Here is an 11,339-nt window from a genome sequence, read left to right on the forward strand (position 1 = left end):
GGCGAGTTTTCGCAGAGCAAACAAAGCAATGCGGCTTGCCCGCTTTCCAATGAAGCCAGTGGGGAAGCTACATGGCTCACCGGAAGTTCAAACGGCTCGCCCAAAGCGTAATCCGCTTGTTGCCGATGGGCTGTTTTAGAAGTCCGTTTGTGAAAAACACAAGCGGACTTTCAAAAGCGCCCATCGGCGAGTTTTCGCAGATTAAACAAAGCGATGCGGCTTGCCCGCTTGCCAATGAGGCAAGTGCGCAAGCTACATGGCTCGCCGAAAGTTCAACCGGCTCGCCCAAGGTGTAATCTGCTTGCCGATGGGCTGTTTCAAAAGTCCGTTTGCGAAAAACGCAAGCGGACTTTCAAACGGGCCCATCGGCGAGCTTTCACAGAGCAAACAAAGCAATGTAGCTTGCCCGCTTTCCAATGAGGCAAGTGGGCAAGCTACATGGCTCGCCGAAAGTTCAAACGGCTCGTCAAAAGCGTAATCCACTTGCCGATGGGCTCTTTCAGACGTTCGTTTGCGGAAAACGCAAGCGGACTTTGAAAAGCGCCCATCAGCGAGTTTTCGGAGAGCAAACAAAGCAATGGGGTTGCCCACTTGCCTCATTTAGATGAAGTCATTTTCAGTCATTCCATGACTTGCAGCAGTCCAGTTGTCTATAGTGTTTTCGCCTTCATCCTCACACAAGAGTACTAGGAATCGTGCTAGGCGTGTGTAGTCAGCTTGTAGTAAAGGATAATACTGGGCAATGGGATGCATGTCCTCAATAGGGTATGGATCGCTCGTGGTCAATAGAAGGATCAACCACTCCAACTCGTCCAGGTTTTTTTCACCAGCTAGTATCTCTATGTGGTCCCACTCTAAGGAAATAACCGGGTAGCACAAATGACAGACTTGTTTTAGGGAAAAAGGATACCTTTCTTCAATTGGACTAGTGGATGAAGCTGGTGAATGAGCCATACCTATGAACACAGATAGATTTGGATTAGGACTTTATAAATTTTGGGTTGATAAGTGCACATTGGAATGTGTTTATGTTTTGTTCTTTTTGTTGGATTGCTCTTGCTCTTTTACTTTTTTTTTTTTGTTTTTTGGTTAGTGAAAGTATAAAACTATATATATAGATTCCCTCATATTGCTAGTTAAGATGTCGGGGAGATAAGGTAGAGAGGGAACTCATAGGAAAACACATGATTGCGCATATCTCCCCCCTTCCTCAAGTGGATCCTATCTTTTGGATAGATGTCCTCACCCTTTGAAACCAATTGTTCCAATTGGCCATCATAGCTGAGTGCTTTGGCCAATTGCTTTCCATCACCCTTAATGTTTCATCAAGTTGCAAGGGTAGTAAGGTACTCTCCCATGCACGAACTTGAAAGGTTTGTTTTGGCAATAAATTTATAATGGGAGACATTGGTTCGTTTGTATTTGCATGTAGATTGACAGTGGTAGATGGAGATTGTGCAAAAGCTTCAATGTCAATAGATGGATTACAAGAGGAGCTAGAAGCTTCTGGTGACTCCCCCCTTCCTGAGCTAGATGGTATAAATAAATGTTGCTTGGGATGCCAAACTAGTTCTAGAATAGGTGTGGAGTATTTGGTGAGCTTTCCTTTCCCCCGGTCCAAATCAGGTATTGGAGCTGTAAGAGAAGATTACCCAGTCCTTCATGTGATTGGGAAGTAGTTCGTTTTTGTTTAGGGATCCATATTCGATCATTTCCATCATAGTAGCCTTGGGCTACCAATAATTGTTTAGGAACCCAACGTGTTGTAACCTTGCGTTTCTTAGCCGATTTCCTTCGAAGCTTCCATGGCGAGGGAGATTGAACTGTAGAAGGAGCCATTAAGGAGGTTTTTGGGACCCATTGATATGTTTCCTTTGTCAGTTGAGGTTGAGTTGTGGATGTGACACTTTCAGTCTTGGTCATGGAAGTTAAAACTTCAAGGGATTGTGCCACAGGCAAGGAGGTTTTCACTTTCCAAATTTGCAATTTTCCATTGTTTAGTTGTCGCATAGGAGGTGTTACTTCGGGTACTATTTCTTGAGTGGTAGGACTGAGAGCAGGTTTTTGCATGGTCATGCTCCCAGTTTCCAAATCAATAGTGCATTTAGTTGCTAACATCCACTTACGTCCAAGGTTTATAGAACCCTCCGTCGTATTAATAGGCATAACCAAGAAGCTTTGATCTACAGTCCCATTGTCATAGGTGACTTGAGTGTGCAATATTCCAAAGACAGTGGTTCGCTTCTTATTGATACCCTTAACTTGGATGGTACTTTTGGGCAGGGGTGGTTTTCCTTGCTGGCACCACACCCCATATGATAACAAATTATATTGAGCTCCTGTGTCTAATAATGCCTTATACAACACTTTTTCATAAGGACTAGGTAACTCAATTGGATATCGTAAAGGCGGATCAGATTCTTCGGACTCATCCTCGACTTCAACTTGCAATGCATGTGTAATGCCAAGATTAGCTTCAGGTTGGCATTTAATGTGTTGTTGTCTCTCTCGAGCCTCCGCTTGGGCCTGTATCTTTTTTAACTCGGTTTGTGCTTTGGCGGCCTTCTTTTGATGAATTGCTCGTAGCTCTTCTTGGATTAACTCGGTTTGTGCTTTGGCGGCCTTCTTTTGATGAATCGCTCGTAGCTCTTCTTGGCTAAAAGGATCATAATATCTTTTGAATTTACTCCCATTGAGGAATCCAATGGTTTCAACTCCATCAAGAGTTTCCACACGAAGGGTACCTTGTGGGATAATTTCACATACTCTATACGGTCCTTTACCAGCATATTTCAACTTTTTCTTCTCTTTACGCACTCCATGCATAAGGACTTTATCACCAACTTTGATGTACTTGTCCTTTACATGGCGATCAAACCATTTCTTTCTCCTTTCCTTCTCCACAAGGCGATCAAACCATTTCTTTCTCCTATCCTTCTCCACAAGGGCATTTTGCACAGCTAACTGTCTCTCTTTGTCTAGTTTTTCTAAGATATACAAACGCTCAATTAAGGGGTTACCATTCCATCTTTCTTGCGAAGCTACCCTAAGACTAGGAATGACAAACTCCCAAGGCATAACCGCTTCTTGGCCATATACCATTTTGAATGGCGTACAATTAATAGCCACTTTATAATCAGTACGATAAGCCCATAGAGAAGATGTCAGCTTCAAATCCCAATCCCTGCGATGAGCTTCTACCGTCTTTGTTAAAATAGAGATTAGAGTCTTGTTGGTGCTCTCGGCCTGTCCATTAGCTTGCGGATAATAAGGTGTAGACTTATGGTGGGATATTATGAAGGTCATGGTGGTAAGTTCTCTTATTACCTCATTTATAAAATGGGTACCATTATCACTAACAATTTCAAAAGGGCAACCAAATCTTGTGATAATGTTCTCAAAAAGAAACTTAGCTGTTGTCCTCGCGTCAGCTTTTTGTGAAGCCTTAGCTTCAGCCCAAGCTTCAGCCCACTTTGTTACATAGTCTGTAGCAACAAGAATATATCGAGAATAAGTGTTTCTAGCTGCGGGACTAATTGGACCTACAAAGTCTAAGCCCCATTTTTCAAATGGTTGGGTTACTTTAATAAGATGTAAGGGCATTCTGTCTTTGCGCTGTGTGGTTTTGTAACGTTGGCATTCATCACACCCTTTTGCAAAAAGTGATGCATCCTTTAATAAGGTTGGCCACCAATAGCCTGACTGCAACACCTTTCTAGCAGTCAGTTCTCCTAAAAAATGTCCTCCCGCTATGCCCATATGTGCTTCTTGCAAGATATACAAATATTCGTCCTCGCGGGCACAACGCCTAAGAATATCGTCTTTGCCTAGTCTATAGAGAGTTCCGGAAATCAAACAATAGGGTGCACATTCTTTTACTAGCTTTCGAGCGATATCCTTACGAAGTTTCTTAGGTGGAAAACCATTAACTAAAAAGTTAATAATGTTCTCACTCCATTCAGGCATAGTCTCAACTATGAATAGGGAAGTATCGGGCAATTCATCATCAACTCCTGTAGGGGCTTCACCATTGGGTATGCGAGACAAATGATTAGCCATGACGTGGCTTTTGCCGGGTCTCACTACAATCGTGAAACTCAAGAAGAATTAACAACCATTGTGTGATTCTTTCTGTGGAGCATGGCTTGTTTACCAGATACAGCAACGCCTGATGATCGACATAAAATACAAACTTGTTAGCAAGAAGGTAGTAGCAAAATTTCTTTACTGCATAAACCATAGCTAAAACTTCTCGCTCTGTAGTGGTGTAGTTCCTTTCAGCATCGTTCAATTGAGGGCTTGCAAAGCTAATGGGATAGTTTAATTTATGTTCTCCTGGTTGAGTGAGAACACACCCAATAGCAAAGTTTGATGCATCGATATGCACACGAAAAATGACATCCCAGTTAGGTGCCCTTAAAATCGGAGCACTTGCTAGTGTTTTCTTCAATTGTTCATAGGCCCGGTCACACTCTTCAGTCCATTTAAATTCAATGAGAAGCTTGTACAAAGGACGTGCTATCTCAACGAAAAATAAAATAAACCGACGATAATAACCGACATGTCCCATGAACCTTTGAACTCCCTTGTAGTTGGTGGGTGGTGGCAAAATCACTTTAATTTTTCCCTCATCGGTTGAGATACCATTCTTAGATACTATATGCCCTAAAATAACTCCATGCTTGACCCAAAATTGGCATTTGAACGGGTTCAACGAGATACGATATAACCTAGGGCCTTGCAAACACCTTCCGCAAACAGGATAGATGTTCTTTCCAAGAAGAGTAAACACAAAGGTCGTCTAAGAAAGCTTCACAAAACTCTAACAAATATTCTTTAAAAGCAGTGTTTATTAATCGTTGGAATGTAGCAGGGGCATTTATTAAGCCAAAAGCCATCACACGAAATGCAAACACTCCAAATTTTGCGATGAAGGAAGTTTTAGCTTGGTCCTCTAGCGCTATCGTGATTTGGTTGTAGCCTGAGTACCCATCTAGGAAGCTATAAGCCTCCTTGCCTGCAACTCTTTCGAGTACATGTTCGGAGTATGGTAGGGGATAATGGTCTCTCCTAGTAGCTGCATTAACCTTTTTGAGGTCCACGCACACTCTGAGCTTCCCATTATTTTTTGGCACAATAACTATTGGAGACACCCATTCAGAGTGTTCAATAGGATATATGAACCCACATTTGATAAGCTTCTCTAGTTCTTCTTGAATAATCTTTGCGTACTTAGGATTCATTTGGTAGGGTCTTTGTTGTACAGGCTTCGCAGTGGTAATCATAGGGATTGTATGTTGGACCACAGAAGGTGGAACACCTTTCATATCATGGTATGTCCAAGCGAGTATGCCCTTGAATTCCTTGAGAAGCTCTTTGAGGACCGTCTCTTCAACTTCTGTGAGGTCTTGGGCAATAAAAACAGGTTTTGATTCTTCACCGGGATCGGCTAATTCTATTTCTTTAACTATTGCCGGACCGTCATAGACTCCATTATTTTCATCGGTAGGTATTCTCTGGGCTTTTGTGTATACAACCTTGCATTCCCCTGTGGTGTAAGATTTGAAATGTTCTGGTGCAAGGTGCAAGTCTGTGGATTCTGATTGTGCTATGGTCTGTGCTATTTCTGCTTTCTTTTGTTGTTGAGCTAACTCTTGGTTTTGACGCCTCTTTGCAGTAAGATTCAACTTTGGCTTGTCTATGATCTCTAATTGGGCTATGTCATGGGGTCGCGCGGGCTGCACCACATGACATTTTGAAGATATTCACCCCAATCGTCTACCAATTTTTGATGAGCATCACATGCTCCTATATAACCAAGCCATTCTGCCGTGGATCTTTTCTTTTTAATCCTAGCATGTACATTGGCTCGATATCAACGCCTCTTAAAGTTCTTCTTTTTCTTATTTGGGACCTCCTTTTGATTTGCATTTGGATTTGGCTCACTAAATGAGTCCTCGTTGGTGTCCTCTTCGCTCTCAGAGGAGCTATCATAGGTTGATGTACTCGGTCCTGAATGTTTTGACTCTAAACTTGCTCTTCCTACTTCATGAGGCTTAGAATCAGTTTCACTCTGGGAGTCCGTGTCTGAGTCGCGTTGGTCAAAATCTTCTATAGAGCTATTGGTGTCGTTGTGAGGTTGGTCTGCAATTGTCTTGCACTTAGAGGGTGCATGTATTGCACTTATCATGTTTAGAGGTGCAATTTGTGGTACTTCTTCCCCCTCTGGTGTGACCCAACTGGTTCCTCTATTTCCCCAAGTATCTATGGTTGCAGCTAGGTGTAAGGCAAACGGACTCCAAAACAGCCCATCGGCAAGCGGTTTGGGCTTCCAGCGAGCCATTTGAACTTCCGATGAGCCATGTAGTTTGCTCACTTACCTCATAGGCCAGTGGGCAAGCTAAGTAGCCTCGTTTGCTCTCCAACGGCTCGCCATGAGGCGCTGCGTCGCTTTGAAACCGTGTCGGCTCTTGGAGCCTTGCAGCCTTAAGGCTCGGAGCCAAGCGGCCTTGCCACTGGCGGCTGGCAAAGCCGTGCTCCGACAATCTTGTGAATGCGATCGTGGGTACGACCACTCAAAGAAAATTTAGGGTTCTGAAGGGAGATTATGGCTTCACCATGTGAAAGAAAAAAAAAACATGGTGATTTTCTTGCTGAACAGCGTGCGTCAAAGAAGATGATACCCTAGCAGGAGCTACGGGCCTTGCCATGCCAAGCCACAGAAGCATAAAAGCGTGGAAGTTGGCCTGCGAAACTAGCAAGCCCAACCCCCACCATTTTTGAGCAGGTGCCGTGCTTGTCATCTTCGAGCTTGGAGATCGTTCCCACGCCTTCCTCGACAGACTCTGCTCTTTGTCTTCTCCACAACCTCGGCTGCAAACATGCAAAAGCCACTACAAAAAATAACTTAGAGCCACGACCTCCCCTAAGCTCTGATACCAATGTAGGACCCAGGAGACTAGTGCTAGGATCCTTCTCCCTGCCTCTCTTATATAGGCTTAGCTCCTAGCCCTTGCCCTAACAAGATCCCCATTCCAAACTACTAGCCCGTCCCTTGGCCTAGGTCCATGACCCCCTAGGTGAGCCTTGTCTGTAGGACCCTTGTCTTGACAATTAATAAACACGGAAGCATTATTAGCAGCATCTTCATTGATAAAATTGTAGTTATCAACAACAATTCTACTCCTTTTTTTTAATTGTTTGCAATGCTAACAAACTCTTATGTGAACTCTAAATTCAAAACCTTGGTTGTTTGCTACTTTTCTCAACCCTTGAAAACTGGCACTCAAATATCCATACACTTGGTTTAGATTTTGTTGATTACAAACAATAGTGGAGTGGGTTTAACGTTGCAAAATTGCCAAGGGAAAGCTCCTTTTGGACTTCTACTAACACAATAACGGTTAAGCCAAAGGCAAGTCTAAAACGATTCCATTATTAAGATTACATTATTAAGATTAGAACTCCCCAAGTGTGCACCATGTCCCACGGAGTGCGCTCGACAGTTCAAATAATAAATCCTTATTCCACTTATCTTGTCGTAATTAACAAGTACAACCGTTTGTGAATACTTAAGGACCTCTCTTCTTAAGCAACAAAAGAGAAACCTAAGCACTATATAATACCAATGTTACAGATTTGACTTATAACATTTACTTTGCGGAATCATATTTGACAATAATGAGCATTTCATTAACGAAAATCCTAACGAAGATGGAGAGAGTGGTTGGTTGGAATAGCAATAATTTATACATTCTTAGTTAACATGGCATAAGCAATAACTTGTAAAACAGACGGAGAGACAGAGAAATTAACAATAGCTAACGATCAGATTTACTTGGTGTTAGTCCTCCCTCCAAAACGCTTTTGTATTCTAGGGAGATAAAACAAGTAGACACACATAGTCCTGGTGCTGCACCCTTTTTTTGCCACATGTCATTGGGTTGCAATTCGAACATTCGGTGCCGCCCGGGGTTCAACATGCCATCGTGGCTCCCCTCGGTTTATGCGGCACCGGTGTCCCGTCCTATCGGCATCGAGCTAGTCGGCTCACCGTGCCCCGTTGGACCGCCCAACCTATATACCCCCCCCGCCCCCCCCCCGGTGCACCCGCGACCTCCGTAGGCTCACCGTGCAAGGCCGACCCCCTTGGGTCTCGATGCCTCGCTCTTATGTGTTGGCATATCACCTCACCCTCACCGTCGCCTCACCCTCACGTGCCAGCCCTGTCAGCCTGGCCCCCTTTACTCGCGTCCGTCGGGCCGCTGACTAGCCCGCCTCGCTTGACGCACCCAACCGCGTTGCTCGACGTTTAGGGTCGACGCACCCGTCTGACCCGCGCTCATCATCCACTCACCCCGTTGGCCGTCGTCGGCTCGCCCCGTCCGCCCACCCCGCCCCTCAAGCCCTTGTCGGCGCACCCGCGACCACTCTCGGCTCACGCCGCCCCGCCGGCCCGCCCAAGCCCGACGGCGCGCTCGTCGGCTCAACCCGCGACGGCTGAAGTCGGCTCGTCCGGCCACCCCGTCGACGCGGCAAACCCCCGTCGGTGATCTTCTCTCGGTGATCCCATGGACGCCCGTCAGAGACGACATCCGCGTTCGTCCCACCGTTGCGTTTAGGATCGACCCCCCGCTGTCCGTCTTGTCCCGGCCCGCGGCCCTCGCCTGCGCACCCTCCCTCCGTGAGCCGACCCCGCCGCCCGCACCCGTTCCTTTAGGGTAAACTTTCGTGATGGGTGCACCCGCCGACGTACCTCCGTCGCTCGGCATGCCCACCCGATGTCCCCCCCCGCCCCCACCCTCGGACTCGTCGTCTTTGGCCATGGGCGCGTTGCGCGCGTTGCCGTCGGCCCACCCCCCTTTGTCGGCCCTCCCCCGGCCAACTTGCGCCTTGCGCCTTGCCCGCCCCCCCCCCCCCCCCGCGACCGTCCACCGTCTTTGGCCGTGGGCACGTTGCCGTCGGCCCTCCCGGCCGAGCCCCCCTCTGTCGGCCCTCCTGGCTAACTCGCGTGTTGCCCCCCCCCCCCGACGGTCCGCCGTCTTTCGCCGTGGGTGCCTTGCCGCCGGCCCTCCGGCCGACTCGCGTGTTGCCCCCGCCCCCCCCCCCCCCCCCCCGGCGGTCCGCCGTCTTTGGCCGTGGGCGCGTGTTGCCCCCCCCCCCCCCCCCCCCCCCCCCGCCCCCCCCCGCCCCCCCGCGCCGTCGGCCCTCTTGACAACTCGCGCGTTGTCGTCGGCCGTGCTTCCCCAACCCCCCTTCCAACCTTCTCTTGGTCCCCCCTCCCCCCCCCCCCCCCCCCCCCCCCCCCCCCCCTAGGCGGTTCCTCCCCGTTGTCCCTCCCTCCCGTCATGAACGCCACGATTCAGGTCCGTGGGGTTCTCCCCGTCCGTGGGGTTTCTCGGGCCCGTGGGGTTCCGGCGTTCGGTTCCGTGGGGTTCAAGGCCGCCCCATGGGGTTCAGCGCCTCAGCCCCCCCACCCCCGGTTGGGAATTCTATCCGGGTTGCCCCGGTGCTTGGAAGGTTTGCCGGGCCGCGCCGAATTGTGCGCAACTATAAGGGTAGTGGTGCTCGGTTGAGACGGGAAGGCGGACCGCGGAGCGAGGGACGGGTGAGGTGAGGCGACGAGTTCCCCGCACCCCTCTTGTGACGTTGGGATGCAATCCCCCCCTCGGGCGAGTGCCAAGGCTACCCGCCGCCGACGGGCTTGGCTTCTTCTGGGCTGTTTTCGGGTCTCACGGGACTCGGCGCGCTCAGGGTGGCCGACGGGGCTCGGTAGGCGATGAGTGACGGCGGACCGTGTGCCGGGCCAGGGCGCCGACGATGGTGAGCTCCCGCTCGGGCCGCGGTGTGATCAAGGAACGCGGCGGGCGTTTTCCCCGCCGCGAGCTACGTGCGGCTTGTATCGATACGGAAGGTCCCGAACCCGTGTGCCTAGATGTGAGCCGAGCGACGGCCGACCCGACGGGCGTGGTTCCTGGGCGGAGCGGTTGCGTTGCCCTCGACGGGGAGATGCTCGGCACGAGCCGGCGGTGTCGCTATGGCGACGGCCGCCGTCCCTCGCCCCGGCCCGACCCCGGGACGTTGCATGCGAGACGACGTGGACGGCGTTGGAAGCGTCGCGGCGCCGCCGGCCCGGTGCTGGGAGGCGGAGCCGCGTCCGCGGAAAGGCGAGTCGGCCTTCGGTCGTCGGGTGCCCGTGATCCTGTCCCCCCCTTTTTTTTCGGCCCCGGGGCGTGCGTGTCAACGGCGTGCTTACGAGTGGCGGCCTTTTGCCCGGTGTCGGTTTGCCGGGCGTTGGCGGGTCGCTTTTTTTTTTTTCGGAGGACCGGGACTCTGTGCGGCGCCGCGTGCTTTGCCGTGGCCTCGGCTGTGGGAATATCAAGGAGATGCCGCTTTCGAAATCCTGGAAAGTGGAAAGTGAGGGCCGGTAGGGATGGCACGTATCCTTGTGTGGCTGGAAGAGGCGGCCAGGTCCGTGGGGGGGGGGTACATGGTGCCAAGATGGCGTGGTAGGTGCTATCTGAACCACTTGCAAGTGGTTAAGATAGCACCTGACAGTGGTTCTGAACCACTTGCAAGTGGTTAAGATAGCACCTTCCAGTGGTTCTGAACCACTTGCAAGTGGTTAAGATAACACCTGCAAGTGGTTCTGAACCTTTTGCAAGTGGTTAAGATAACACCTGTCAGTGGTTCTGAACCTTTTGCCAGTGGTTAAGATAGCACCTGCCAGTGGTTCTGAACCACTTGCAAGTGGTTAAGATAGCACCTGCCAGTGGTTCTGAACCTTTTGCCAGTGGTTAAGATAGCACCTGCCAGTGGTTCTGAACCTTTTGCCAGTGGTTAAGATAGCACCTGCCAGTGGTTTTGAACCACTTGCAAGTGGTTAAGATAGCACTTGCCAGTGGTTCTGAACCTTTTGCCAGTGGTTAAGATAGCACCAACCAGTGGTTCTGAACCTTTTGCCAGTGGTTAAGATAGCACCTGCTAGTGGTTCTGAACCACTTGCAAGTGGTTAAGATAGCACTTGCCAGTGGTTAAGAAAGTGGTTTGGAAAAGGTTCTGAACCAGTTGCTAGTGGTTTAGGTAGCACTTGTAGGTGCTCAATGATATCAAAACTACGTAAAGAAGGGTGTCTTGACAACTTTTGGGTGGCTTAAAGGGCCATAATCTTTTGTAAAATCTTGAAAGGATAAAAAATTGTCAGAAACGCTTCAGCTTTTGGACGAGGAACATAAGTGTTTGTGAGGAACAGATACAAGAAAGCAGTACCCAATTATACTTTATGAGGTCAATGTGTTTTAAATAGGCTGGGTATCAGAGGGCGTGCTATTGTAGATGTG

Source organism: Adiantum capillus-veneris, chromosome 12, assembly GCF_014529385.1.
Source record: "Adiantum capillus-veneris isolate H3 chromosome 12, ASM1452938v2, whole genome shotgun sequence".
Taxonomy (NCBI): domain Eukaryota; kingdom Viridiplantae; phylum Streptophyta; class Polypodiopsida; order Polypodiales; family Pteridaceae; genus Adiantum; species Adiantum capillus-veneris.